The sequence below is a fragment of the Ursus arctos genome, unplaced genomic scaffold (assembly GCF_023065955.2).
Source record: "Ursus arctos isolate Adak ecotype North America unplaced genomic scaffold, UrsArc2.0 scaffold_37, whole genome shotgun sequence".
Lineage (NCBI taxonomy): Eukaryota > Metazoa > Chordata > Mammalia > Carnivora > Ursidae > Ursus > Ursus arctos.
The window spans coordinates 19,506,109-19,533,806 of NW_026623053.1; the positions used below are offsets into that span (position 1 = coordinate 19,506,109).

Genomic DNA, 27,698 nt, shown 5'->3' on the forward strand with positions numbered 1-27,698 from the left:
AGTGTCTTTTTTTTTTGTCCCTTATTACACCCTTTGTTTTAAAGTAATTTTGTTTGATATAAGTATTGCTATCCTGACTTTCTGTCCACTTCCATTTACATGGTAGGTATTTCTCTATCCTCTCACTTCCAATCTGCATGTATCTTTAGGTCTGAAATGAGCCTCTTGTAGGCAGCATATAGATGAGTCTTGTGTTTTTATCCATTCTGTCACCTTGTGTCTTTTGATTGGACCACTTAGTCCATTTATATTCAAATAAATTATTGATTTTTTATGTATTTATTGTCATTTTGTTATATGTATTGTGGTTGTTTTTGTTTTTCCTCTCTGTTCCTTTCTTCTGTTGTTCTCTTCTGCTTAGTTAGCTTTTTTGGTGAAACACTTGGATTCCTTACTGTTTTATTTTTTGCATATCTGTCACTGTTTTTTGATTTGTGATTATCATTTGCTTTATATATCACACCTTCTGCAGTTTATATTAAGTTGATGGTCTCTTAATTTTCAACCCATTCTTTACTCTTCTCCCCTCCACATTTCAGATATTTAGTATCATATTTTACATCCTTTTATTTTGTGCATCTCTTGATTTTTACAGATATACTTTTTTTTTTTTGCTTTTATGCTTCCTATATTCCTTTTTTTTTTTTTTTTAAGATTTTATTTATTTATGTGACAGAGAGAGACAGCCAGCGAGAGGGAACACAGCAGGGGAGTGGGAGAGGAAGAGGAAGAAGCAGGCTCCCAGCGGAGGAGCCCGATATGGGACTCGATCCCGGAACGCTGGGATCACGCCCTGAGCCGAAGGCAGATGCTTAACGACTGCGCTACCCAGGTGCCCCTGCTTCCTATATTCCTTATCTTACTTACAGTTTTTTGTTTTCCACTCACAGAGTCCCTGTTAACATTTCTTGTAGGGCAGGTTTAGTGGTCATGAATTTTTTTTAACTTTTGTTTGTCTGGAAAATTTTTTATTTCTCCTTCTATTCTGAATGATAACCTTGCTAGATAAGAGTATTCTTGGCCACAGATTTTTCCTTTTCAGCACTGTGAATATATCATGCTACTGTCTTCTGTCATACAAAGTTTCTGGTGGAATATCAGCTGATAGCATTATGGGGTTTCCTTCATATGTAACTGTCTTCTTTTCTCTTGCAACCTTTAAGATTCTTTATCACTTTTTTTTTTTTTTTTTTTTTGTCATTGTAATTTTTATGTGTCTTGTTGTGGACCTCTTGAAGTAAAATTTTTGAGGAATCTCTGTGCCTCCTGAATCTGGATCTCTTGTTTCCCACCCCAGATTTGGAAGTTTTCAGATACTCTTTCTCCAAATATATTTTTGCCTCCCCCTTTCCCTCTGGGATCCCTGTAATGCAAATGTTATTATGCTTGATGGTGTCACTGAGTTCTCTAAGTCTGTTCTCATTATGCAGTATTTGTTTGTGTCTCTTCTGTTCAGCTTGATTGCTTTCCCTTATTCTGTCTTCCAGGTCAATGATGCATTCCTCCACTTCCTGTAGCTTAGTATTTATTTCATTTATTGTATTTTTATTTTATTGAGTTTTTCATCTCTGATATGTTATTTTTTTACCTCTTTGTTAAGGGTCTTATTGATGTCCTTCTCGTGTTTTTTTTCAAGTCCAGTATCTTTATTTTTATTTTTTATTTTTGAGAGAGAGAGAGAGAGAGACAGCATGAGAGAATTGGGGAGGAGCAGAAGGAGAGAGAATCCCAAGCAGGCTCCGTGCCCAGCGTGGAGCCTGATGTGGGGTTCAATCTCACAACCCTGAGTTCATGACCTGAGTTGAAATCAAGAGTCAGATGCTTAACTGCCTGAGCCACCAAGGTGCCTCTCAAGTCCAGTATCTTTATGATCATTAGTTTACATTTTCTATCAGGCATATTATGTATTTCTGTTTTGTTTAGATCTCCTGCTCTGATTTTTGTCCTGTTTTTTCATTTGGGGTATATTCTTCTGTCTCCTTATTTTGTCTGCCTCTGTGTTTCTGTTTGTTAGGAAGTCCAGCTGTATCTTGTTTTGAGACTAATGGCTTTATGAAGAAGAGATACTGTAGTGCCCTGCAGTACAGTGTCCCCTGTTCACCAGAAACTGGTACTTAAGGGAAGTGGTTCTATGTTGTGTCTGAGTCACTTTTCCTTCCAGTCCAGTCATCTACACTAACTCTCTGCCTGTTGTAGGTTGTGCTTACTCATTGTGGTGCTGGTGGGACTTGGGCAGGCCAGCTATGAGGGGGCATGCCCTCATGGGAACTCAGGGGCGGGGCAGTGGCATTAACAAAATTTGCACTGAGCCCAGGGTGATGGGCAGCAGGCTTGGAGTGGGTGAGTGCTTAGGAGAACTTGTGGGCAGGGCACAGTGTCAGGATGTGAGGTAGCAAGTGTCTGTGCAGTGCCGCCTCCTGCAGATGGGCCTTTGTTCATGCTGGAGGGTGGGGGAAGAAAATGGCACCTGCCAGCTCCTTTGTTTACAGGAAGCTTCTCCAACATGCTCCAAAATCAGTAGAAACAGATCTCCCTATTGTTTGCCCTCGGTGTTTTGCAAACTTACATTTCTGTGTTGCCTCTCCATCAGCTGCTGTCTCTTTAAGGGTGGTGATCCAGCTATCACTTGCCCTCCCAGCTAGCCCCAGGGCTGAGTCAGCTGACTTTTAAAGCGCCAGGTTCCAAGTCCTGCTGGTTATACAAACTTATGGAATTAAGCTCCTCTGGTTTTCAAGGCCAAATGCTGTGGGGATCCATCTTCCCCACGTGAGCTCTCTGGTGCAAGGGACCGTTTCTCTGTTGTCTTCACACCTATAGCTCCCTCCCTCCTGTGGGCAGTGGCCAATCATGATTCTGCCCTTCCTGCCCTCTCAGATGTGGCCTCTTCTCTACATTTAGTTCTGGAGTTTGTTCTTCCAGTCTTTGGATTGCTGTCTGGTTTATTTACACAGATGTGAGTGATACCTAGTTATACTCATGGGATGGGGTGAATTTAGGGTCCTCCTACTCTGCCGTCTTCCCAAGTTCCCTCCTGTATTAGGAATCTTTAGAGTTTCCAGACACCAGATTTAGGTCCCTCTAAGGGAGCAACAAATCGATCAGCCACATGTCTTGAAAAACTCATGTTAAGGTTCATTCCTTATTTCATTTTTATTAAAGTTTTATAAGGTTTATATTTTATTACACTGAAAATGAGAAGTAAAGGAGAGAGGTTCAAATGATTTGTTTGAATTTATTGAGGACAGAATGTCCTTGGAATCCTGTAGGAAATCTGGGAAATGAGGTAACATGTTCTCCTTCTTGATCTTCACTATGACTTAGAGCAATGCTTCTTAATTTGGTTACAAATATTTATTGAATTTTTACTTTGTGCCAGCCCCTGCTCAGTGTTGGAGTTAAAATGGTGAGAAATATATGAACTGCCCATGAAATTATAGCCTAGGGAGAAATCCAGGCATGAAAATACAGTCACAATGAAGTGGGGACACTGCTAAATAATGTAATATCTTAGCCATGGGAGTATCTAGCATCAGGACCCTAGTTTACTTTGTGGGTTAAGGGGTTTCAGGAGTCTTCCCAGTAGAAGATGAATACAAGTAGAAGATGAATACAAGGTGAACAAATGGAAGGGCATGATAAACTAGCAAGTACAGAGGAGTAGTGTAGTTCAGGGAAATGCAAGAAGTTGATGTCTCCGGGGTTTTTGCATAAATCCATCAGGCACTGTGTGGAAATACAGGAGTCTAAATCCTTTCATTCCTACCTACGTGACATTGCTCATGACTATTCCTTCTGCTAATTCCGTGTTACCAATGTTTATCTCACCATTTCCTACCAAGGACATTGCTGCTTCCTCTAAATCATCTTGCTGCCTTCAGTCTTGATCATTTTGGATTTACTGTCCATGGTGCTTCCAAAGTGATCTTTTTGTACTCAAATGTGATCTTTTCCCTGTGTTTAAAAACCCTTCTAAATCTGCCTTTCCAATGGCACTGGATAAACAAAGACACTTATTGTGTGTTATACGAAGCTCTCATGATCTGGTTCCTGTTTGATAAATTTTGAAAGTTTATATGTGTATTTATCTTGAATGCAAACATGAATTTTGGAGGCAGATATAATTATTATTACTTATAGCAATTACTTCACTATTTTCCCACATCCAGCAATTCATAAGTGATACAATGAGAGCCAGATGTTATCCTTTATGTTGGGGAATGGGAAAGTCTATACTGTGGGAGAGGAACCCTGAAATTATGAATCTGGGAGTTTATATAGGCTATATGCTGCCTCATCATCTCTTGAAGGAGGGAGAGAAACCTCTACTCTAGTTTTTATAGTCATTTGGAATGTAAAGGACTGGCTTCAAGGCTCAGGATTCCATTCTCCTTAGATAAGGAAACATACAGAGAGAACTCTAAAATGTCTGGAGGTCTCTGGCTAGTCAATCACTCTTTAATGTCCAAGATTTATCTTTTAACCTAGCTTCCAATTTTCTTTGGTCAGAAACGTGGAAATATTTTCATTCCAGTTTCACACTGCTCACCTTTCCAGGCCCGTTAGCTCTTGCTTCTTTGCTGAAACATTGTGCTCCATCACTGCTAAACAACTTATGGTTTTCTATACTTTGTGGCTTCAGCCCTTATGCCATTGTTTATTTGTTTTAATATTGCCTCATTAATTTTTTTGCTCATCATTTCTATCAAGAAAAAAATTATATACGGTGAAATATATTGATCTTACGTTTATAATTTGGTAAGTTTTGATAAATGTAAGTACCTGTGTAACACCAGCCCAGTCAAAATAGAACACATTGCTACCACAGCGGAAAGTTCGCTTTGTGCCCTCTTTCTGTCAGTTACCCCCCTCAGCAACTACTGTTCTGATTTCTATCACTATTGATTAGTTTTGTCTGTACTTGAACTTCATATAAATGGAATCTTATAGTACATACTCTTTTTTTGTATGGCTTCTTTAGCTCAACATATATTTTTGAAATTCATGTGTGTTGAATGAATCAGCAGCTTATTCTTTACGTGGAATGGTTTCCATCATATGAATATTGCTCAATAAGTTTGTCTTATTGGTATATAATGAATGGGATTGAGTTGTTTCCAGTTTTCGTCTATTATGAATAGAACTTCCATAAGCACTCTTATTCAAGAATTTTTTTGTGGGCCTTTTTATTTATCTTGGGTAAATACCCAAGGGGAGAATTGCTGGATTGTTGACAGAGTGTATGCTTAACTATACGAGAAACTGCCAAATATTTTTCCAAAATGGTTGTACCTTTACATTCTGTGCTTTCTGAACATACAGTTTTCTCTGACTGGGAGGTTCTTTTGACCCCTTCTGCTTAGTGAACTCTTTCTCATCTTTCAATTTCTCATCATAGCCTAAGCATCACCTCCTTTGTGAAAGTTTTGGGAGAGTTGATTATACTCATTTAGGCTGCCACTTTGTCTCATTGTTCCCTTTCCATTTTGGCTACCCCTAACCCTACCCCCCCTCCCCCCCGCCCAGCCCATGGACACCAGGAATAGTGTCATATGTATATTACACACTCAAATGTATTAGGGGAACCTACCAATGTTTTATATTAGATGTCATTCCATAAACTTCTGAGCAGTTACCTTGCTAAGCAGAAAAGGTGAAAAGTTTATAATTAAAGAAAATTTATCATTTAGATGTCAGTTAGTTTTGTTCACTGATTGATGGAGGGGTCTGATTGATGAAAGATGTTATATTGGGGACAAGTTTTGGCTGCCAAGCCAGCTCTCTAGTCCTCTTTTTGTTTATATCGTGAAAATCCAAGGAAAAGTAGCAGGCGGTCACATAGTGTTGAAATAGTTAACTGTTGCCTCGACGAGGCAAGAAGAAATAGAATGCATATGTATTTTTTAAGGTTACAAACATCATCATCCCCTAATTCAAATAGTATAACAAACTATCTTATTACTACCATCTTCCCTTTCTTTTATGCTGTTTTTCAAATTATAAGGATTTTATCTTTAATCCGTCAAAGGATCATGACTTTTTCCTGTTTCCTGTGAAGGTGATCTAACCACAGAGCTTCCACTGACTAGATAGTGGACGTTATGTGGGTTGTGGGGCAAGATGAGGAAACAATATCCAAATGACATGTACGCCAAACAATAGATAACAGAAAATGCATTTATTCTAACTTTTTCATGTGCCTCTACAAAAGGGGGGGTACTTTACAACAGGAAGCTATTTTAATAGTTTGTTGTTTGAAATCTGTTGAGGTTTCCTCTCCTCCCCCACAATTCCCAGGTAGGGGAGAAGAGTTATCATTACTTAATAGTCAGTAGGGTTGACATTTAATGAGAAAGCAGTTCTGAAAAGTGGATGGGTTTTAAAGATCTCAGCATGAGTAAGTAGAAATATTAAAGGCAACAGCTGCCTATAAACGATTGTTGTTAACTTCAATTTACATAGTAAAGAGCACAGAAAACTTCTAAGATTTCTTCATTCTTAACATTTTAATGATCAAACTATAAGACAATGCAACACTTTAAGTTGGTGCCTTTTAAGTTTTATTTTTCAGGAATGCACTAAAGGCAGATGAGTAAGCTCCTGTGCTATCAAAAACACCATAGGAAAATATTTATGCAGCACCATTCTTAGCTAATGTGCCAGTTTTTCTCAGAATACACAGTCAGGTGCTATTTCTCTGAGTTTCACAAACAGAGGTGACTTAAAGGGCTCAAGGAACAGTGTATGTTCATTCTTTAAAAGAAATAGAGGAAAGTGATGACTTGGTACTTAATTTACAGTACAGTATATGTGGTGTGTATTTATTTAGTGCTTTCTGTGTTCAAAATGCTGTGGAGGAAAACATTGAAGATATGCCCTAATTTTGGCAAAATTTTAGATTTCAGTTGCTTTGGAATATGTCACATGTACATATCAACATAAATATTTTGAATGCATATTTTGACAAAGCAGGCTTATGTGAATCCTGAAATAACTTGAAAGGAAGTCTTTAAGTGTGATTATATTCTGAGCTTAACCTACTTTAAAAATGAAACCTGGTTGAAAACTGAAAACCTTTTTCAGCTCAGATTTTTATTTTGGGTCACTGTTAAAATGTAGATATATTTTTATTGAATTAAAAAATAGAGGATTTTTGAGGAAGATGGCAGAATAGGAGGATCCTAAGCTCACCTCATTCCACAACTAGATAACACCCACATCAGTGCAAATAACCCAGAAAATGACTCGAAGATTGGTAGAACAGATTTTTCACAGCCTAATGTAGAGAAGAAGCCTCATTGAAGAAGGTAGGAAGGGCAGAGATGAGGTTAGGTGCCAAAGGGATCCACGGGACTGTCTGTGGGTGGGAAGGACACTGCAGGCACAGAGAGGGGAGAGGACCATACCCTCATACCAGGCACCCCGGGCACTGGGGGCCCACATGGGGAAGATGAAGCCTCATAAAATTTGACTTTGAAAACTAGAGGGGCTTAACAATCAGTGGGGCTTAACACTGGAACTTTCAAAATCAGTGGGCTAGGCTCTGGGAGAGCCTGGAGAGCAGAGGCCGCATCCCAAAGAGACAGCACAACAGCCCAAAGAGATATAGCATAGAAGCAACAGTTTAAAAAACATCTGGGGGTGTATTGGAAGGAGATTTATTTACTAATCTCAGAGCATATGCTGGAGAGTAGGGGTCTTTGGGGGGACTTCTCCAAGAATAAAAGAGCTGGAGAGTGCCATTTCCCCTCCTGGCCCCCCCAGCCTAGATACATGGGTACCTGCTGGAATCAGCAAAACATGAATACTCTCCACCTAGCTTGTTAACAGTGTCCCCTGCCACCCCGCCCCCCACCCCCGCCACGTTCTCCTCTAGACATGCCCGCTCCAATATATCTTTGTTTTTAATGATTTTTTATTATATTATGTTAGTCACCATACAGTACATCCCCGGTTTCCGATGTAAGGCTTGATGATTCATTAGTTGTGTATAACACCCAGTGCACCATGCAATACGTGCCCTCCTTACTACCCATCACCGGTCTATCCCATTCCCCCACCCCTCTCCCCTCTGAAGTCCTCAGTTTGTTTCTCATAGTCCATAGTCTCTCATGTTTCATTCCCCCTTCTGATTACCCCCCCTTTCTTTATCCCTTTCTTCCCCTACCGATCATCCTAGTTCTTATGTTCCATAGATGAGAGAAATCATATGATAGTTGTCTTTCTCTGCTTGACTTATTTCACTTAGCATTATCTCCTCCAGTGCCATCCATGTTGTAGCAAATGTTGAGAACTCGTTCTTTCTGATAGCTGAGTAATATTCCATTGTATATATGGACCACACTTCTTAATCCAGTCATCTGTTGAAGGGCATCTCGATTCCTTCCACGATTTAGCTATTGTGGACATTGCTGCTATGAACATCGCTCCAATATATCTTTGGCCTGAGCTCATCCAGAATGCCATAAACCTGGCAGTGTGCAGGCAGCTCTGACAGGGTCAACATAAATCCCAAGTAACTCCTGTCCTGGGGAGAGGGGAGGATAACCACACACATCAGTCAACTGTGGCCCCAACAGTGGACTGGATTCAGACATCTGGTCTGACTGCAAGCTCGCCCACCAATGAAAGCTTTTCAAGCGACAACAGAAGGAATGCACCCTGCAGGTTGGTGCAACTGTATCTTTATTCATGCAACTACTTGTTTTGACTCAGCTCAAGCCCAAGGAGGCCCCAGACTGGCGCATTAACAACATCGGGATCAAACCCTGCCCACAATAGGCAAAGAAAGCCACAGCAGATGACTGGACTAAAGGCAAACACATCTCAGCCACAACAGTAGGGCACATGCAGCCCACATAGGAACCATCCCTGAAGTTCCAGGTTCTGGTGAACAGAGGCCTTTGCATGGCAGGGTACAACAGGACCTCTTCTTCATAAGGACGCTACTTTCAAGAACAGGAGACATAGTTGACTTTTCTAACACATAGAAACAGATGCAGAGAGACAAAATGAGGAGACAGAAGACTATGTTCCAAATGAAAGAAAAGGATAAAACCACAACAAGAGACCTAAGTGAAATGGATATAAGTAATATGACTGATAGAGAATTTAAAATAATGATCATAAAGGTATTCACTGGACTTGAGCGAAGAGAGGAGGACCTCAGTAGAACCCTTAATAAAGAGATAGAAAACATAAAAAAGAACCAATCAGGGATGAGGCACTCAATAACTGAAATTAAGAATATGCTAGATGGAATCAATAGTAGACTAGAGGAAGCAGAAGAATGGATCAGTGACCTGAAGGACAGATAATGGAAAACAATCAAGTGGAACAGGAGACAGAAAAAAAATAATAAAAAATGAAAATAGTCTAAGGGAACTCAGTGACACCATCAAGTGTAATAACATTCACATTATAGAGATCCCAGGAGAAGAGAGAGAGAAAAGGGGCAGAACATTTATTTGAAGAAATAAGAGCTGAAAACTTCCCCAATCTGGGATGGAAGTAGAAATCTAGAGCCAGGAAGCACGGAGAGCTCCCAACAAGATCAATCCAAGGAGGTTCACACCAAGACACATAGTACTTAAAATGGCAAAAAGTAGTGATAATTTTAAAAGCAGCAAGAGAAAAGAAAACAGTTACATGCAAGAGAAACCCCATAAAGCTATCAGCTGATTTTTCGGTAGAAATTTTGTAGGCCAGAGGAGTGTGGCATGATATATTCAAAATACTGAAAGAAAACAACAACAACAACAACAACAACAACAACAACAACAACCCTGCAGCCAAGATAGCCGGCAAGGCTATCATTCAGAATATAAGGAGATAAAGAGAGATAAACAGTTTCCCAGAAGGACAAAAGTGAAAGGAATTCATGACTAAACTGGCCTTCCAAGAAATGTTAAGGTGGACTCTTTCAGTGGAAAAAGAGACAGTAAGTAGGAGTAAGAAAAGTGGGAAGCACAAAAGCAGCAAAATTAAGTATATCTATAAACGTCACTCAAAGGATTCACAAAATAAAAAAAGATATAATGTATGACAGCATATGCCTAAACACGGTGGAGGGAGAGGAGTAAAGACTGGATTCAAACTGAGTGACCATCAACTTAATATAGATGGCCATATGCATAAGATGTTGTATATAAACTTAATGGTAACCAGAAATTAAAAACCAGTAATAGATATGCAAAAAATAAAGAGCTAGGATCCAAGCACATCATTGAAGAAAGCCAGCAAACCATGAGAGAAGAGAGCAAGAGAAGAAAGGAACCGGGAACTCCAAAACAATCATAGAACACATAACAAAATGGCAATAAGTACAGATCTATCAATAATTACTTTGAATCAAATGAACTAAATGCTCCAATCAAAAGACACAGGTTGATCATATTTATTTTTCTTAGTTTTTGTTTTCTCCCTCAGGATGTAAGTTGTATATTCTATTTCTATTATTTTAAGGTGACCCTTGAAATTTTATCATACGCACTTAAATTCTAAAGTTAATGTCTAAACCTTTCTTCTAAATGATACAAAGACTTCAGAACACTTTAATTTTGAGCACTCACCTTCCAAATAATATCATCGTTGTCCTGCATTTTAGTCTGGTCTTTTAATGTAAAAATCATTCCTGTAATTATATACAGAGTTCTGATCACCTCTTCAAAATTATATGCTATTTTGTAGAGTATCTAAATTTGTGCTTTTAAAAAGTTACTTTACACAGTGTGCTTTTAAAATTACCCAGTATTTCCCAATTTGTTTGTTCAGACCCTCATTCAGGGATTTTTGTTCTTTCTGACATTTATCCTTTTAACAGTTTCCTTTAGTGAAGATCTATTTTTTTTTTTTTAACATTTCTGGTATCTAATATTGGATAGAAAAGAATGGATGTGGTGGCATAGTCAGTAGTGAGCAAAGGTCATATATTTTGAAGAATCCATGCTACTTCAGTCTATTCAAAATTTGTGGGAATTCTGAGAGATCCTATATACTTGAATATTTTTTGTTTAAAAATTATAATATAGTTTCTCTTATATTCTTTTTACTCTTTTTTTACTCTTTTTACTCAAATACATATTTACAAAAATATTCATAAATTAATTTTCTCAAATCAGTGAATTGATACATTGAATACAATTGGAGTATTTTACAGCTTTGAAAAAGCAATATATTCATAGCTAAATTATTACTTAAATATTAGAGCTTTGACTTTCGTTCTTTTTGTCCGTAAATAAAATGAATTAACAAGTTAATTTTATTAATATTAATATTAAGTGCTATATTAATTTATTAAATTATTTTAAAAGCAATGCAGCACTTGAAAAGGCTGGGCATTTCATAACACTTTTCAATAATGTTTTATATTAAAAGAGACTCTAATTATATTTAACTGCTGACAAAGCTGTTGAAAAAAACTGACACTATATTAAATAGTTTTAATGCATTTTCAGCATTGTGCTTTTCTTTTGATTTGGAGAGTGTTGTTACAAAAGAGATCTGATAATAATAGGTTGATACTGAGGCATTTAATAACCTCTTGGGATTCTTTTATGGTCTGTGAGGTGGTTTCTGGTACAGTAAATTAACAGTGAACTCCATGCCAGGAAATACTAGCACACACTTGCTTTCTTTTAAGCTATTTTAAAGAATGTGCTTATTGTTTACTTGACTTTTTGAAAATACACTTTATGGAATAAGGAATCCTTGAGGGATTCTATATGAAGATATTCACGGATACTTTATGAAGGGTTTGAAAGTTTGGGGTTTGATTCTATTTCTTCTTAAGCCTAGAGTTTAAAAGTAATTTAAGAACTAAATAAAAGCCTCTATAGGGACCTTTCAGCTTCTGGGCTTACCAATAACATTTTGAAAAATCCCATTACTATTAAGCACTGCAGTTTTTCATTAGATTTCAATAGCTTTTTTTCTCTTTTTTCTGACACTTTGTAAGTAACAGATCTGTACAATTGGAATATAACACTTTACTGTGGCTTAATATTAATTGTCTTTCTTAGCATAAGCAAATAGCATTTAAAACAATGCTTTGAAGAATATTAACATGAAGAGCAGCCTTTTCAGTCATGCAGAGAAATGATTTTGAAGTGACATTAATTTTTACATTAAATTCTGTTGGGAAACCTTATAATGGCTCATTTTTTTTTTCTTTTTTGGGAAAAAGATTTCCAAGCTATAATTTTTTACATTCTTTAGGGGCACTTATGCTTTTAGCTTGCTCCGCATAAGTCAAAATAATTTGGTATTTTAGAGTCTTAAAGTTTAATATTAATAGTTTTAAATACTCCGTCTTCCTGAAAACTGTGTTTAACATTTCTATTTCTTTTATCATTACCTGCCTTGTGGCCATCTTTTAAAGAGACTTTTATAAAGTCACAACTTTTCAAATCCATTTTAATATCTTGCATCTGTGGATATCATAATTGATTGCATTTTTAATTCAATTCAAATTAAATTTTATTTTAAAATGTCCTTTTTATTTTGAGAGAAGTTTGTTGTTTATAGTTACTTTTTTTTATGTAGTTACTTTTCTTAAAGTAATTTTGAGTTGTCAAACTAACTGAGCCTAGTAGGTTATTGTGAAGAAAATTTTTCTCTGGATCTTTCCCTTTCTTTTGCATGTAGGTAGGACTCAAGCAAGTCAAAACATCAAAGTAAGTTTGCCTTTTTTTTTTTTTTTTTTTAGGAATCTCATATAGCTTTCTTTTTCTGGAACTTCTGTTAACATCCAAGTGGGTGGTACTCTCCTCTCATGTGACCTTCTTACTGGTTGGATTTCCTTATGTTTCATTTACACTACTTGATTTAAAACAACAATGACTTTTACTTCTGGGATATCCGGATTGTTCTCTGTTCCATGTGATATTAGCTAGGGTTCCTCAGGTGGGTTTGTTTACTTGGTGGATGGTCTAGCCTGCAAGGTCCAAGAAATCCTCTGTCACATGTTTGGGGCCTCAGTAGTGACTGTTGTTTGCATGACTATGTCACCTTCCATGTAGCCTTTCTTTCCAAGTAATGTCTATTGAATTCTAGGTTTCTAACTGGCACAGCATCATTTCTACCACATTCTATTGGTTGAAGCAAGTCAGTTCCAAGGTGATGGAAATAGACTCCATCTCTGGATGAGAGGAAAAGCAAGTGAAATTCTAGTGTAGTCTAGATACAAGTCCTTCATTAGATCTATGATTTACAATTTTTTCTGGTGGGGGAGAGGACAATGGCTTCTTAGATATTGTAGCAAAAGCACAAGCAACAAAAGAAAAACTTAGATATATTAGGCTTTATCAAATTAAAAACTTGGATGCATCAAAGGGCACTATCAAGAGAGTGAAAACGCAGGATGGGAGAAAATATTTGCAAATCATATATCTGATAAGGGACTTCTAAATCTCGGATATATAAAGAACTCTCGCAACTTAACAAAAGACAAACAATTAAAAAAATGGGCAAAAGACTTGGATACACTTGGATATCCAGTTGGTGCTATTGGCACAAATGACCAATAGCACATGAGATGATGCTCAAGATCATTAGTTATTAAAGAACATATAAATCAAAAGCACAATGAAATACCACTTCACATACCACATAACAGCTGTTGGTGAAGATATGAAAAATTGGAACCCTCATGTATTACTAGTGCAAATGTAAAATGACGCAGCTGCTATGGAAAACATTTTGATAGTTTCTCAAAATGTTAAAAATAGAATTACCGTATGACCCAAAAATTCCACTTCCACTTATATACCCAAAGGAATTGCAAACTGTTGTAGAAACAAAAAACTTGTATGCAAATGTGCATAGCAGAACTGTTTACAAGAGCCAAAAGGGGGAACCATCCCAAATGTCCCTCAACTGATTAATGGATAAACAAAATGTGGTATATCCATGTAATGGAATATTATTTAGCTCTAAATAACGGTACAGTCTACAACGTGGATGAACCTTGAAAACATTATGCTAAGTAAAAATAGCCAGATATAATAGGCCACATGTTGCATAGCTTCATTTATATGAAATATCCAGAAAGTACAAAATGTCGACAGAAAGCAGGTTAGTGATTGCCAGGGACAGAGGAGAAGGAGAAATGGGGAATGACTGCTTAACGGGTATGAGGTTTATTTTGGAGGGGGGTGTAATAGAACTATCCAGGAACTTGAAGTGGTAATGGTTGTCCAACATTGTGATACTACTAAATTTCACTAAATTGTACACTTTGAAATGGTTGAAATGGTGAATTTTATGTTACATATATTTTACTACAATAAAAAGAAAGCAATTGTGAAATTGGATTTGCTTGCGCTTGTGCCATATTCATAAAAAACATGCTCAGGCTAGCCATTGGGAAGATAAGTGAAATGGAATCAAGTCACCCCGATTGTTCGAGACAAAGCAATCCTAAATCACCAGACAACCATCCAGGACTCAGCAGATGAGAATGCCGGGCTAAGATTGCCAGAGCCGTCTTACCTACCCCAGCTGACTCAGTGGGTCAGCAATAAATGCTTATAATTTTATGCTTCTGAATTTTTACAATTTGTTTCAGAGGTATTATGACAATTTGACTGATGTAATATCTAATACTATTTCTCATTTAAAAAATTCAGGGCTTCTTGGAGAAATGGCTGATTTGAAACCTGGGGCAAAGAAGGTAATAGGTGAGCCTTGGACATATCAGAAAGCAAGGAACCTTTCAAGGAATAATGAGGTTGTCTTAAAACGACCTAAAGTTCTAAAGATGGATAGGGGTGAAGGTTGCACATCAGTATGAATACACTTAATGTCACCTAACTGTACACTTAAAAAGTGGTTAGGGGTGCCTGGGTGGCTCAGGCGGTTAAGCGTCTGCCTTCGGCTCAGGTCATGATCTCAGGGTCCTGGGATCAATCCTCTGCCTCAGGCTCCCTGCTCAGCAGAGAGCCTGCTTCTCCCTCTGCCCTTCCTCCCGCTCGTGCTCTCTCTATCTCTCATTCACTCACTTTCTCTCTCAAATAATAAATAAAATCTTTTTTTTTTAAGATTTTTTATTTATTTATTTAACAGAGATAGAGACAGCCAGTGAGAGAGGGAACACAAGCAGGGGGAGTGGGAGAGGAAGAAGCAGGCTCATAGCGGAGGAGCCTGATGTGGGGCTCGATCCCATAACGCCGGGATCTCGCCCTGAGCCAAAGGCAGACACTTAACCGCTGTGCCACCCAGGCACCCCAATAAATAAAATCTTTAAAAAATTACTTAAAAATGGTTAAAATGGTAAATTTTATGTTATATACATTTTACCACAATTGATAAAAAAAAGACCCAAGAGCCAGGCTGAAGGGATTCCTACTGGTCAAAGTTACATCAATATGAGCATTAAATTTGAACCTCAAAAAGAACAATGATCATATTCTATTTAAGACACATCAAATATGTGAAAATCTTGAGTTCATAATGATATTAGAAATAAAAGTCCCCCAAATTAGAAAAAACTCCTTTTCAGTAACTGAGGTGTCTATTAAACCAACACAAGGACAACACAGTATCCTGGATTCAATTTATTTAGTAAAATCAGCTATAAGTGTACTTTTGGGGGAAAAATATGACCTCATGGTAGGGATTGCTAATTGCTTTCCAATAGTCACTCTCTCCTTGCTCTATTTAGAACCAGAGCTCCCTGTTTTAGCTGCAACTGGACTACCCAACTAGAGACTACATTTTTTCAGTCTTCTTGTGGCTTAGAATGACCTATCGTTATATTGTAGATGTGAGCAAATATTACATAAGAAATATTTCTATCTTGTTTGAATGACTTGATTTTGGATTTCTGTGAAGCCTCAGTTTAACCTATTTTCTAATAAAATGCAAACCCTTTTTGACATCCAGGCTATTGAAGCATGTCATGCATACATATACCCAGATGCAATAAGTAAGAAATAATAAAAAGACAATGTAGTAGAGGAGAGCTAAAGGAAAATAATAATTTTTATTTAAGACATTCAAGACTTTAAAAAGCTAAAGGACCTATGTGCTAATATATTTTCTTATTAGTGTGGAAAAGAGATATACCAGTTTTTAAGGAAAGATATACTTTTTGTGATCCTGAACTCAGAGAAGAATTTATTGAAGATTTTTTTGTAGTTGTTGAAATGTCTATATAGAAAATGTCTATATCAAAACTATATCTTTAATATAAATTTTATAGAAATGAACTTTGCATAAAGCATATATTATAATCATTTTTTGATTGATAATATGTTCTCTGTGTATAGCTTTCTGATGAACTTGCTTAATTCAGGATAACACAAGCTAAATTAACCATCAAGAGAAGGAAATATTTCTTAGATCAGTGTTTCCAACTGGTTTCTCTAGATGGCAGGACAGAGGAGGGGCTCTACAAGTGATTAATTTGAATTTGTTTTAAATATTCTAAAGAATGTTCTGCTGAGTGTTAAAATACAAGTGCTAGAAAATTTTTCCTGCCATCTCTGTTTTAGTGAAGAGAATTCTGAGGGTGCAGAGTGAACTTTTATAAACTGCTACCATGTGAGATTCGTTTGCTGTGTGATTTAAGATCGTCTCAATATTGTGTAACCAAAACAAAATACAAAAACAAATTGAATCCTGAGGCTGGTGTACCTACAACTGACAACTATAACCACCAATGTAAAATCTTTGGGATTCAACAGAACAACTTCTTTTTATATAAATTTGAACTAAATTCATACACATAAAATGCTACTTTATGGAGTTGAATGCAGCATTTTATTTGACAGAGGGTTACATTGCTAAAATAATACTCAAAATCCACTCACTTAGATTTCCCCTGAAGAATATCAATAGTTTCCACTAGGCTTTGGACAGAAACCATTGGACAGATAATTCCCCATTGAGATGGATAGTCAGTGTCCGACAGGAAGGCACTCTCTGCTGTTGACTGAAAGAAGATCAATATGTTCTAGATGCCAGGAGCATAGACAGTGAAGATGCTGATAGGAGCCTAATTTGTATTCCAAGGTTAGGTGAGTGCCATCCAACTTTGTCTGCATTTGGGCACTGGAGGCAGGACAAGAATCTTCTCGACATTAGCTCTGGATCTATTCAATTGCTTAACAGAACCTTGATTAAAGCTGAGAGTTTTGTGCCTTAAAGATAGAAGAATATCCTTGCCTGGATACTTTTGAGGGCACAGATGATTAAACACACATATTTATCACTGCAGAACTTTAACGTTGATCAATAAATAACTTTTTTTTTTTTGGTGGGATTATATCTTGATTTTTCCTCTAAAAGTATGTCTATGCAGTCTAGCAGTATTACATTACCTAGGAGCTTATTAGAAATGAAGAATTTCAGGCATCACCTCAGACCTATTGATCAGAATTTATATTTTAAAAAGATTCCCAGGTGATTCATAAGCATATTAAAATTTGAGAACCACTGCATTAGATGTTAGTAGCTAGAGAAAGTCTGAGACAATTCATTGAGTTAATTGGTTGAATACAAATTTCAAAAATATCTATTTGGATGACCCAATTCACAATTTTGGTTTTAATATCAATATTTGAGTACTTTCCTATCAATATCTGCCTAATAGTATAAGTTGCTTTTATAAATGCATCGGTACTCCAAAACATATATTGTGACTGTTGGAAGAAATAATCTTCAATTTTCCCAGGCTTCACGAGTCTCATTCAGTGCTTAAAATTACACTGTCTGGTCTATTAATTTGCTTTTAACTTTTGTTCTTCTATTTTTAATTTTTATTCATGTGTTAACTTACTTTTTCTTTAAAAAAATTTCTCCAATTTTTATTTTTCATCCAGGTGCTAGTTTTCATAGAACCTATGACTCTTACAAGGTTTTAGAATGATCTCCTTGTGATATGGAAAGGAAATAGAGATATGAAATGACTTTAAAAACACGCAGAAAATACTAAAAATTTTGACACTTGTACTTTAGCCAGTATGCCAGATCTACTCCAAAAGCTTCATTAACAACAAGCCAAGATGACAAAGTTGAAAGAGGTGACAGTTTTCAAACAAGCATGTATTTAAAAAACTTTCCAACACATTTTTTGGTCTGTAGATTATAATTTACAAAATGAAGTTTTGAAAATCTCAGCTATGGTTGTAAGTTGTTTTTTCCAGCTGATTTTAGAGGATTTCATTTCCAGAATCTTTGCTTTTATATATCCAAGAACACAGTCAATTATAGCATCTGGTTATTGGAGTTTTCAAAATTTCAGTTGGGTTTAGTGTACCTTGTTCTGAATTGTGTGTGGTATTGGAATGTCCGCCAATATTTTTGCCAGTTGTATTAACAATCATGACATATCCTTGATGATGTTCAGTTTGCCAGTAATTTTGAACCATCTGTCACTTACATGTCACATCATTAAAACAAAAAGTTTTCAAAATACTTTAACATACTTTGTTATTTAGTTTTCACTGTAATTCTGTGTGGTAGCCTTTATTTTATTCATTCAATTTTTTAAAAAAAGATTTATTTATTTATTTTAGAGAGAGAGAGGGAGAGAGCATGAGCAAGAGGGGCGGAGAAAGAGAATCTCAAGCAGACTCCCTGTTGAGTGTGAAGCCCAACAATGCAGGGCTGGATCCCACCACCATGAGATCACCATTATGAGATCACAACCTGAGCCAAAACCAAGAGTCAGGGACTTGACTGACTGGGCCACCCAGGTGTGCCCTGTGTGGTAGCTTTTATTATCTCCATTGTAGGAATAAAGAATCCCACCGAGGATAATTAGTTATACTGATCACAAGAAGATAAAGAACAGAGGCTTGAATCCGGTTACCTGACTTCTAATTCAGTTCTTTCTCCACCACCCAATTTTTCTTTGCTTCCTGTTGATTTTATCACAGAATTTCCTTATATACTATGCTATCCAGCATATAGGAATCAATTGTGTGTAATGCAAAGAAATTGATCTTTTACTATAAACTTTATCTATTCTTTTCCCTAATGCTAACCAAGAAGAATGCTTTACTAAGTTTAAAGTTTTCTCTTCCAATTCAATTATAATTTGCCCTTCAATTTAATAATTCTGAGATATTAAAATAAGCAGAATGTGTAACCCTTTATGATTTTTTTAATGGATTCCTATTGAAGAATGAGGTAGCACTTATTTCAGATTTATTGCCATTTTAAAACTCAAGTTTCCCCCTAGTTACAGGGAAATTCAGGAAAATGTATAATAAATAATGGCTATCTGTAGCACTTGAGAGGCTTTATTAATAAGTGATGTCAAACCATCTAATGCTTTTCCTCAGAGTTATTATTCACCAACACTTTATGGATTTCTACTTGTTATGTTGCTCCTAAAATATGGATAGGATTCTCATATTAAGGGAAATATTCTTTTCTTTGTTGAGTTTATTTTAAGGACAAGCTAAGTTTAGTTATTTTCATGTGAGACTTGAGCTTTGAAATTTGTAGTTATCATAAAATAATCATCTCTATGGTTTCTAACTGCCCTGTTGCTTTTTAGTATTGCTCATTTCTTGTCATTGCAGACTTACTCTTAATACTGATTAGTATCTAAGCTAATTTTTTATCATAAATTGATTTTGTTTCTTCTCAGCTATGGTATTTGTGTGCAGTTCAAGAACTGTACGAACTATCTTCTAAGGGTCTAATACTATTTTCCTTCCTTTGGGATGTTAACTAACATGGAGAGTTTTTATTCATTCTAAAATAAATGACCTCCACATTTAGGATTATTTTCAGCCTAGACTTTGCACCCTCTCTGGTTTGCCTTCAGGATATCTCCTACTCTCAACTAAGGTTTTGTAGGTTGAAAATAGAGTTCCTTTTCCTAGCTAAATCGATAACCTTTCTAACTGCCCAGAATCAGCTTTGGTGTGATTATGTGCTGCTTTCCTTCTTTAGCATCCTTCATTCAGTCAGTTATTGACTCCTGTGGACTGAATGTTTATGTTTCCCCAAAATTAATGAGTTGAAGTCCTAATCCCCAATGTGGTGGTATTTGGAGGTGGGGCCTTTGGGAGGTAATGAGGTTATGAGGATTGAGCCCTTGTGAATGGCATTAGTGCTTTTATAAGAAGAGACACCAGAGAGAGAATTTCTCAGCCATGTGAGGATACAGCAAGAAGGAGGCCATGGATAAGCCAGGAAGTGGGATCTCACCAGAACCTGACCATGGACCCTGATCTTAGACTTCTAGCCAAGATTTGTTTGTTGTTTAAGCCACCCAGTCTATGGTATTTTATAACAGCCAGAACTGACTGAAGCACCAAACCTTAGAGTCATGGGATAAATTGTGTTTCCTTCCCAAGTTCATATGTTGAAGTCCTAACCCCATGTACTGCAGAATGTGGTTATATTTGAAGATAGACTCCTTAAGAGGTAATTAAGGTTAGATGGGGTCATTAGGGTGGGCCTTAATCTAATATGACTGGTGTCTTATAAGAAGAGGAAATTAGGACACAGGCATATACAGAGGGGCATCTATGTGAAGACACAGGGAGAAGATGACCATCTACAACCAAGGAGAGGCCCTCAGAAGAAGCTAACCTTGCTTATACCTTGATCTTGGACTTCTAGCTTCCATAACTGTGAGGAAATAAATTTTTGTTGTTTAATCCACCCGGTCTGTGCACTTTGTTTTGGCAGTCCTACTAAACTAGTACACTTTGGCAATTCTCTGCAATGTCTCTTGAATTTTGGCCAGTTGAAGAGTACATATTGTTTCCTTATTGTCACTTTATTTATATATATTATTCTGTTTTTCTAAAACATAAGAGCATTTTCTAAAACATAAAGCATTACATTTTCCATACTTCGGCTGAATTGGAAGAGGTAGCAATTATTTTGAAAAAAGAATTTCCATTAGTCCTTTATTTCTCAACTTAGAAGTAACTTCTGTAAGGAGGCATGCCCTTTTGCCCATATTTTGGTCTCCTTTGCACTTAGTGCTTGTCCCAGCTACAGCACTTTTTTTATGTTGTGCAATACTGGCTTTATTTTTATTTTTTTGTTTCAAGTTTTTATTTAAATTCTAGTTGGTTAACATATAGTATAATATTGGTTTCAGGAGCAAAAAATGAATATTGGTTTCAGGAGTAGAATTTAGTGATTCATCACTTACATATAACATCCAGTGCTCATCCCAAGTGCCCTCCTTCATACCCATCACCCATTTAGCCCATCTCCCCACCCACCTCCCCTCTAGCAACCCTCAGTTTGTTCTCTATAGTTTAGAGTCTCTTATGGTTTGCTTCTCTCTCTCTCTCTCTCTCTTTTTCTGCTTCCCCTATGTTCATTTTGTTTCTTAAAATCCACATGGGAGTGAAATCATATGGTATTTGTCTTTCTCTGACTGACTTATTTGGCTTAGCATAATACACTCTAGCTCCATCCATGTCATTGCAAATGGCAGGATTTCATTCTTTTTTCTTTAAAGATTATTTAAGAGAGAGAGTGAGAGCAGGAGGAGGGGCAGAGGGAGAGGGAGACAAGCAGACTCCCTGCTGAGCCGGGAGCCTGCCAACTTGGGGCTTGATCCCACCTGAGCCAAAATCAAGAGTCCAGTTGAGCCACCCAGGTGCCCTGAGATTTCATTCTTTTTCATGGCTGAGTAACATTCCATTGTATGTACATGCCACATCCTCATTATCCCTTTATCAGTTGATGGACATTTGGGCTTTTTCCATAGTTTGGCTATTGTTGATAATGCTGTTGTAAACATCGGGATGCATGTGCCCCTTCAAATCACCAACTACAGCACTTTGTTGTACTATGTTACAGTTGTACATTTTATTACTTTTCTCCCCCACCTGCTGGATTGTAGATGGTTAAGGTCAGGAACTAATTCCTGAATGTTACTATATTCCTACCACCTAGTGTAGTGCCTGGCACAAAGAATGTGCTCAGTAAATATTTATTAATAAATTACTTTGCGTTTTGCTGCAGTAGCAAGTAATCCCCAAATATCAAGGTCCTAAAACAACAGAATGTCTTGCTTATAATACTTGTTCACTGTAGTTCTTCTCGAGGTTCTGCTCTGTGTCATCTTTATTCCTGGATCCATGTTAATGGAGTAGCTACCATTTGGAGTATTGTCTGCCATTGTGGCAGAGGGGAAGGGAGAACTTGGTGATCCTGTAGTGGCTAATAAATCTTCACAGATAGCACTTCTGCTCACGTTTCATTCATCAGAGCAAGTTCTGGGCCACATATGATGTCAGTGTGGGGAAGGAATTATAATCCTACCATGTGCCAGAAAGAGAAAAAGCCAGAGATGTTTGTGAATAGCACCAGTATACAAAAAACTTCTAGATTGGAATGTGCTATATTGTTTTATGTATGATTTTGTCTTTTTACTTTAACATTTTTCTGCTATCTTTACTTTAGTGTGCCTGGATTTTTCTAAAATATTAAATTTGAATGTATATTTTTGCATATTTAATCTGGATCTTATCCATCAGAAACTGTTCCAGTTTTTCTTTTATATTTTGAACCTTATTTTCTTGGAGGACTATATAACCTAGTTCTTATAGCATATGATATTACTTCAGTTCCATATTTTGTGCACCATGACCATGGATAGAACTTTATAACTTTTCTGCTTCTCAGTTTCCTTATCTGTAAAATGGTACTCAATCTCAAGTTCCTTCTAGCTCTTTAATTCGCATGTATGTTAAGAATATATTATTAGTGACTATGTTATTGATGGATTTATTCTTTGGTTGGTGTAGAAGTCCATGGTTGTTGGTTTATTAGTAGTAACTGCTTTATTATTTCAGTGTAAACATTTTGCAGGAGAGTCTCAGGTGAATGATCTCAATTATAGACTGCTTTTTCTATCAAAACATAGCTTCTCCTATGTAGATCTGATCAGTAACATCAGAGTCACCTGAGCATATCCTGGGCTTTCTTTTCTTTTCTTTTTTCTTAAAGATTTTATCCATTTATTTATTTAGAGAGCATGGGTGGGGGGAGGGGCAGAGGGAGAGGGCGAGAGAGAATCTCAAGCAGACTCCCTGCTGCATGTGGGGCCCTTGGGGCCCTGAGATCATGACCTGAGCTGAAACCAAGAGTCCAGTGCCCAACCTGCTGAGCCAACCAGGTGCCCCATATACTGGACTTTCTCAGCAAGCCAGGTCAATAAGAATCCATAGTGAAAAAAATCGATATGTTTGTTTATGCATACATTTAAAAATTGTGGTCAGAATTAACATAAAATATGCAAATCAATTGACATTTTGAGGAAAATATTTGCAACACATAAAAATATACAAAGAATTTATGTAACTATTATACAGAGAGATCCCATAAACTATTAAGAAAAAAGAAAGTCTATACAGACACATTACTGACACAGCCAAATGAACATACGAAAAGACGCTGACATGGGCACCTGGGTGGGTCAGTCAGTTAAGCATCTGACTCTTGGTTTTGGTTCTGGTTTTGATCCCAGGATAGTGAGATCAAGCCCTGCGTCAGGCTCTGCTTCAGTGTGGAGTCTGCTTGAAATTTTTGCCTTTCCCTTTCCTTTCCCCTCTGCCTCTCTCCATCTGCGTGCTTTCTCTCTCTCAAATAAATAAATAAAAAGAAGGAAAAAAGAAAAGATGCTGACAAGAGTGGGGAAAATGGGTACTTCTATACACTGTTGGTGAAGTGTAGAATGGTACAATCCTTTTGGGTAAGATAATACAACCCTTTGTGGCATGTATTTTAAAAATTTTAAATGTTTTTTTGTTTTAACCCAGCCACCCCTGTTCTTAGAATCTATCTTCTAGAAAGGATAGGGATGCTCTTTGAAGCACTGTTTGTAAAAGCAAAAAAAAAAAAAAATTGGAAGCAATTTAAAGGTCTCTCAAGGAAAAGTATATCCTTAAAATGGAATAGTATGCGTATAAGAGAAGGGTAAGGGAATAGTAATAAAACAACAGCTAAGATTTAGTGAGTACTTAGTATGTTCTAGACAAAATCCGAAATGTTCTTTTGAGGGTAGATTTATAAATATGAAGAGTACTCATCACAAATGCACTACTTAATCCCCATCACCTTTTTAACCCATTGCCCTATCCCCTCCCTTCTGGTAACCATCAGTTTGTTTTCTAGGTAAGAGTCTGTTTTTTGGCTTGCCTCTCTTTCTCTTTGTCCCATTATGTGTTTTTTTGTTTCTTAAATTCCACATCTGATTGAATTGATATCTCTGACTTATTTTGCTTAGCATAATATTCTCTCGCTCCATCATTGCAAATGGCAAGATTTCATTCTTTTTTATGGCTGAGTAATATTCTATTATAGTTATAGATATACGTATGCATATATATACCACATCTTCATCCATTCATCAGTTAATGGACACTTGGGCTGTTTCCCTAATTTGATTATTGTAGATAACGCTGCTGTAAACATAGTGGGTGCATGTATCTCTTTATGCGATGCATATCGGGTGGTGTATGGAGTGTTGAATCACAGTATTGTACACCTGAAACTAATATTACAGTGTATGTTAAGTACCTAGAATTTAAATAAAAACTTAAAAAAAATGTGAAGGGTAACATATACATGATATATGAGCGAAAAGGTTTCTCATCACTAAATGTGAGTAAATAAATGCAAGTATAAGTGTGTTATCATAAAGATCCAGACGCTTACATTTCTGTATATAGCTATATGTAGATATATAGACATAAACATATTTGAATGAATGTAGGAAAGGGTGAAAGACTACACTCCAAAGTGTTAACAGTAGTTAATTTTAGGGATTGGATTAGATAGGGAATGCTTTTATTTCTTATATAATCATAAAATTATTAGATTGTGGATAATTTTTACTGTTTATTTTCCCTGCTTTTCAAATAAAAGTTAAATGGAGCATGTTGGTGGTGATGATGCAGGAATAGTAGTGCTCTGCTTCATCATATTAAGTGCAGCTTGATCTGTTAATATCGTTTTTGGTGGAAAATCTTGGGAGAAGAACACCTCTAGTTTCGTAATTGGTCATAGAGAATTAGATATTTCATTAAATGTGGAGCCTTAACTCTATCAATAATTTATAAGAATATGTTTTAAAAATGGAAAATACTTATTCCCTTGTTTGGATCAGCAGCTGCCAGGGAAAGGGAGATTTTGGGAGTTACTGTTAGGGAGGGGAAGGATGGAGAGGTACATTTTGAGAAAGCAGGTGTGGATGGGGTGGCAGTTTGGATTACTGTAGTGTCACATGAGGTCTTGATGCCTAAGGAATGGGATGAAGCAAGAGAGGGTAAAAGTTGTTTGATTACTTTGCATATTTGCCTTTGGTTCTTCTATTTGCCCTTTTGCCATGAAAATAACTTCCAAACTCTAGGTTGACTGAGTTTAAGTGTTAGTTTGGCTCTGGAGGGAGCAAAACTTTATTATCAGTGGTTCTGTTGCCCTCATGTAGCATCTCCTTAATTATTCTCTCCTTTCTTTTCTTCCAGTGCCATGGAAAAGAGAAGACAGAGCTTGCACAGGAGAAAAGGACCAAGACTATTTTTGAAGCATTTACTGCTACAAAGTAATTCAGCAGAAGGGTTTGTTGCTTCTAGGACCCCTGTGTCTACCACACGCCTGTTACTTTTACATGGCCGCCCCACATCTCTCCAGATTTCAGGTCAGATGTCCCGTGACTTTAGTTCTCTGATGAGTTCAGAAAAAGTCATTAATTTTCTGTTTGTCCAGCTTTCTTCTTGTTGCAAATATGAGAGCTACAGTTTCAAGCTGCAGCTACAAGTATGTGACAAAACTTTAAGTAATTAAGTTACTAAAGCAATGCAGGTAAACTGAATGATGATAAAAGTTAAAGAAAACTTGGCAGAAATCTAAAGGATATAAGTTTAGAAAGGATGTATGAGCAATATAACTAAGAAAATAACAGTCAAAAAAAACTTACCAGTTTTTAAAAAACGATTTCTAATTATTTGTAAACACTTATTGAGTGTTTACTGAGTGCAGTGTATCTTATTAAGTGCTTGCCTAACTTTTAAAATTGAATCTTTTCAGCACCACTCTGAGTTATGTTCTCTTATTATTCCCATTATCAGGAAACTGAGGTACAGAGAGTTTGGTTGACTTGCCTGAGGTCATACAATTAATCAGTTTTGGAACTGGAACTCTAATTTAGGAAGTCTGAATCCCCAGTCTGTCTTTGTATAATAAATAAAATGAGGCTACCACTTTTTCAGATATTAAAAGGAATCCAGTTGAACAAAGAAAGAACATGCTGTAAGAAATAGTTCAATAGCAGAAGATACTATAACAGTAAATGAAAGGAAAAATATTCTCAGATTGAAAGGAAGGAAAGAAAAGGAAAGCCTGTGAGGATTTTAGAGCATCCTGACCATGGCAGCATGTCTGACCCAGGCAGACAGTTCTAAGAGTTGCTTGGAACTGTATTTAAGGTCCATAGGAATAAAACTGTCCATCTTATCTTACTTTTCTTGTACATACCCTCAGACTCCTCTCTATTATTCAATGACAGCTCCAGCTCTTGAACTCTGAAAATTCCACTGAAAGTGTTGAAAAAAAAGATTCTTTTTTATTTTAAATTGTGTCTTCCCACTGTTTGTAGGTATTATGTGCATTACATTTCTAAAGACTCATTCTCTTTGCCTGAGGAATAAGACAGTTTAAAAATAACTCGTGTTGTGATTAGAAAAGTCTTTGTATAAGGATACCTGGAAGAAAGTGTGCACAGGTACCGATATAACATATGATGGGTGATAGCTTTCTTTTTTCCTTTTTCAAATTTCTTCCTAATAAATAAATAAAAAATAAATAAATAAAAAAAACCCACTCACCTCTCTGGCAATCACCCATCTGTACTCTGTCTCTATGAGTATGGGTTTTTATTTGTTTTGGTTTTTAGATACCACATGTGAGTAAAATCATGCAGTATTTGTCTTTCTCTGTCTGACTTATTTCACTTATCAAATTACCCTTGAAGTCAATTGGTGTGATCACAAATGGCAAGATTCCATTCTTTTTTTTTTTTTATGGCTGAGTAGTATTCTACTGTGTGTGTGTGTGTGTATCTCTATGTATATGTATGTATATAGATATAGTGTGTATGTGTGTGTGTATGTGTATCTATATAGATAGATGTATGGAGATATATATATATATATGTATGTAGATATATATATATATATATGTATATATATATATATACATATATATATATATTTATATCTCACAGCTTCTTTATCCTTCATCCATCAAGGACAATCAGGTTGTTTGCATATCTTGGCTATTGAAATAATGCTGCAATGAATACATGGGCGCATATATCTTTTCCAGTTGGTGTTTTTGTTTTCTTCGGATAGATAGATACTCAGTAGTGGAATTGCTGGATCATATGGTATTTCTATAATTTTTTAATTTTTTGAGGAACCTCCCTACTGTTTTCTATAGTGGCTGCACCAATTTATATTCCAACCAATAGTGCATGAAGGTTCCATTTTTTCTATCCTCACCAACGTTTGTTGTTTCTTGTGTTTTTTATACTAGCCATTCTGACTCGTGTGAGGTGGTATCTCATTGTGGTTTTGATGTTGCAAATCTTTTTCATATGTATGTTGGCCATCTCTGTATCTTCTTTGGCAGGAAAAATGTCTATTCAGATCTGCCCATTTAAAAAAGAAAATATTTATTTATTTATTTGAGAGAGAGAGAGAGAGAGAGAG

General features: G+C 36.5%; 1 long non-coding RNA gene across 1 annotated transcript in view; it reads left to right on the plus strand.

Annotated features, from left to right (window-relative positions):
- LOC113266161 (uncharacterized) overlaps positions 1-27,698 on the plus strand; it is a 454,130-nt gene that overhangs the window by 133,653 nt on the left and 292,779 nt on the right. Inside the window, exon 2 of the long non-coding RNA XR_008957144.1 lies at positions 25,455-25,627. This is a non-coding gene — a long non-coding RNA (uncharacterized LOC113266161). The remainder of the gene's footprint in view (positions 1-25,454; positions 25,628-27,698) is intronic.